Source organism: Vitis riparia, chromosome 13 (genome assembly GCF_004353265.1).
Source record: "Vitis riparia cultivar Riparia Gloire de Montpellier isolate 1030 chromosome 13, EGFV_Vit.rip_1.0, whole genome shotgun sequence".
In the NCBI taxonomy this organism is placed as follows: Eukaryota; Viridiplantae; Streptophyta; class Magnoliopsida; order Vitales; family Vitaceae; genus Vitis; species Vitis riparia.
Window position 1 is genome coordinate 10,728,132 of NC_048443.1, and position 4,320 is coordinate 10,732,451.

The window sequence follows — 4,320 nt, forward strand, 5'->3', positions numbered from 1 at the left end:
TCCAAGGTTCATCAGAGGATATTGGTGTGACAATTCACCCATGTAAATTTAAACAAGTAGCTCCATTGAAAAATGTTCACATGACATACCCATCAGTGCTACACTTCTGTAATTTCCTTAAACTGTCATGCCACAAACTGTGTGGATCAATACACTATGCTATCATAATAGTAATCCATAACTGCTTCCCAATTTTACATGATCAAAGAGGAAGATATTCATAAGCACGACACCGTTTTTGTGATTTGCAAACCTAATGAATACAATTAAATCCAAATAATGAAATCATTACAACTTAATAAAGAAAAACGTTTTAGAACTGTTCTTGGCAAAAGGGAACATAGCAAATCAAAGGTTTAGAATTGCAGGATTATCTGGAATTAGTTTTGATTACAGTGATTCACAAGTAGCAACTGGTCTTTGGGATTCTTTTAGATTTCTAAATGTACTTTTATGTCTTTGCAAGAGCTCAGATTCTAGAAATCCACTTTCAAGTTGAGACTAAATGAATGTTGTCTAATGCAAATGAAGAAACAACACTTCTCTTGAATACGAGTATGTTTCTTGTTTCTACCTCTCACCTCATTGTCAAGATATGCCTCACCAGCTGCTTAAACACATTGATATTTGATTGTGAAAGAACATGTTTTGGTTAGTAGAGAAGGGGATAATTCAGCACAACACATTTTTTGTACATCTTCCCATGATGCTTTTCAAAATGATAAAAAAAAAACAGAGAAGTCCAAACTAAGCAATGATATTATTTTTCCGTAGGGTGGAAGGAGAGGGAGGAACCCAAGGCAAAGATGCATGAGATGCTGCCTCCTGATGGGATGAAGAACAAAAGAAGAATCACCAGATTATTTAGCTTGACCAAGAAAGGAAGAAACAAAGAAAACAGAGTTGAAGAAAAGAAAATGGTAACATATGTGCAAGGATATTCCAACCATCAAAAGATACTGGTGTGATATTACCTAAGCAAGCAAACTATGTAAAGTCAAACAAGTCGCTCTATTTAAATTTTTTCATATGACATATATACCCACTGTCATGCTGTCATCCTGTAAACTTTGTGGATCAATACACACTGCAATTATTAAAGAGAAAAACATTCAAAACCACGGCACTTTTTCCTGATCTGCTAACCTAATGATTAAGATTCAATCTAAGTAATAAAATTATTACAGCTGAATAAAGCTTTTTACTATTCTCGACTAGTGGGTACAGAGCAAATCAGAAGGGTTTTCTCCAGAATTGCAGGATTATCTAGATACTATAGGTGTCCCAAAGTTACAGAACACCCGAACCAATTGATAGAATGCTGGCAATACTTTGAAAAGGGGACTGCTCCACAAGCCACCCTTGATCCCTCATAACATCAGCACTTGGTGCACAACCTCTAAGTTACACATAAGGTAGACTGCAACTGTAGGCAGAAGCTGAGTGTCTGCCAGGTCCATCATGTTGTGGAAGAATCATGTCAATCTGACAGCAAGCAAAAAATTTGGAGGCTCAACTTGAGTTTGAAGGAAGAAATCGATGCAATTGGATAGGTTCAAAATTTAAGGGTCTCTTTACCATGCATAGAGAACAACATTGATACAGGTTAAATTTTGATGTATGCTCCTTGGACAACCTAGGACAATTGGGAATTGGAGGAACACTTGCAAATCATAAAAGGGCATAAGTGAAAGCATTCCCTAAGAATGCTAGAGTGGGTCTAGCCATTGAAGCAGAGATTTTAGTGTTGATGGTAGGACCAAAGCTTGCTAAAGATGAGGGTTTACCTAACCTTCTAGTAGAAGGAGATTCTGCAATAATGATATATTGGGTAAATAAGGAGAGAAGCTCATGGCAATTTGATGAATGGCTATTCCAAAATTTTTCATCAAATCTTTTTTTTTTTTCTTTTTCCTTTTTTTTTAGTTTATTTATTTATTTTTATCAGAAACAACAAATAATCCATTGAACCATGAATCAATAGTCCTTTTAAGAGGAGTAACAACCACAAGAAAAAGAAAAGCAGAGCCAAATTTGGAGTTAACTAGATGAATGTTATCAAATGCACAAGAACAATGGTACTTCCTTTGAATGCAGGTGTGTACGTAAACACACCTGCATTGGGAAGAGACGTGTTACTTGAATGTGTAAACATCTTGGTGTTTATGATTTTAATTATTTGAAAAACAGGTATTGGGTTAGTGGATCTCACAGTGATGCATTTTGAAAATGATGAGAAGAAACAGACAAAAGCAGAGTCTGTCCTTTGACTCAAAGAAACAGAGAAGCAGTGGAGATATTTCAAGCTTCCTTTTGACTAGGAAGAATCCAAGACAGCAATGCATCAAATTCTGTCTTGATAAGGGGATAGAGAGATGGGAGAGCCCAGGATGCTGCTTTTTGATGTGGGGTGAAGAAGACATGGACAAACCACACACCATTTGGCCTGACCAAGAGAGAAATGAGCAGAGGAAACAGAGGTACAATGAAAGAAAATGGTCTTAGCTCTCAATTTCTCTTATTCTTTTATTGAGAAGGATTGTTTTATTTGAAGATGAATAAAATACGAAACCCCTTACACTTTGTTGCAATGCAGAGTAGAGGAACTGGACCAACATAATACCGTGCAGCATATGTTGATCAGAATCTTATGCTAAAGCTGTAAGTATGTTTCCAATGTTCCACTAGTTAAACAGAAATTTAAGTACCTGACTTCTGGGTTCAGAATTTATTTTTTCTTCAATGGACTGGAAATGAACTAATTTTCTACTGAAAAAGAGTAAGAAGAGCACTTTTTATTTTTTTGGATGTTAACCTGGACTCAATTTTTTGAGTACCTAGGAAAGCAAAACCTTTCCGACCAGCTTGTTATGCCCCAGCAAAGATTTGCTGATCATGAATTGCCCTAGTACAGATTGGGGTTCCATATGGAATTCTGAAAGAAAATTACATAAATTACTTGGTGGGTTCTTCTGGTACATGATATTCATGAATTGAAGGTTGGCCATACATCTTTCTAATATAAGTTCTGTAGATCTTGTCCATGGGTGAATGCCCATCTAGTTCACAGGGACTGCAACTTTTAGCAACTTGGTATCACCCCCTCTTTTAGCATTGAAGAAAGCTGGCCTCCAACTAAGACACCAGGATCGTTCCATTTAGAAACCTGAAGGAATTCCAGAAATGTGTTGATGCCAAAGTCCCACAATTTTGAAGGGTGAGACTTCTTGACATGGATGACAAACCTGTCTCTTGGAAATAGAATCTCAGCCCGCCTGTTATTAACTTGTTGAGTGTATTTGTGTGTATTTTTGCCATCTGAATACCAACTATTCAAGTTCACAAGGCGCCAATATGTTTTGGTCCTACTCTTTGGCTGCTCTTCTTCTTCAACTACCAGGGAGCCATAGATTAATGCTCCTCTTCACCATATCAAACAAAATAAACTGTAGTTTTTTGAATATATATATATTTTTAAATAATAATAATTAAGGTATTTTAAGATTTTTTATAAAACGTTTTTAAAAAACAAATTTTAGGTCTAAAAATAATTGAGAATGTGCTAAAAAAAATATCATTTACAAAAGTGCTTTTAAAGAAACACTGCACCCTTTGTAGTGTGATATTATATCACATTATAACCTATAGTTAATTATGAAATAATAAAATAAGTAGATATTTATAATTAATTTAAATTGTGACTGATTAAAAGTTGTTACATGATATCAATCTCCTATCAACGAAATAAAATCATATGAAGTCCACATGAAAAATCTTCTTTGAAAAACAAATTCAAAATAAATACTGAACTCGTCTTTTTAAAACATAAGTTCGATATAAAAAAAAAAAAAAAATTCTTTTTACATTACACTTGTATTCTAAAAAAAACCACATCCGTGCTTTTAGAAGTAATTTGTCTTTGAAAATATAAATATTTTAATACATGTCATTGTGTTTTAGTTTATTACTTTTACATTCAACTTTTCTTTTGAGAAGACTAATTTATATTTTACATTAAAATAAAATAAAGAAAATATAATAATATATTATGAAAATTTATAAATTAATTTTACATGCAATTTATAATTTAATGTAAAGTATAAATTTAATTTTTTTTTATATTAAACTTGTTTTTTCAAAGCAAATTATTTTCCATTCAAATAAAGAAAATATAATAATATATTATGAAAATTAAAACATAATTGGCCATTGGAAGTTTAAAACTCCAAAACTTATGTCCAGTCCAGCCAGCTCTACGTGATCCCCAGCATATTTAGGAGAATGTGATAGCATGTGAATTTAAGCTTAAAAAATGCACCT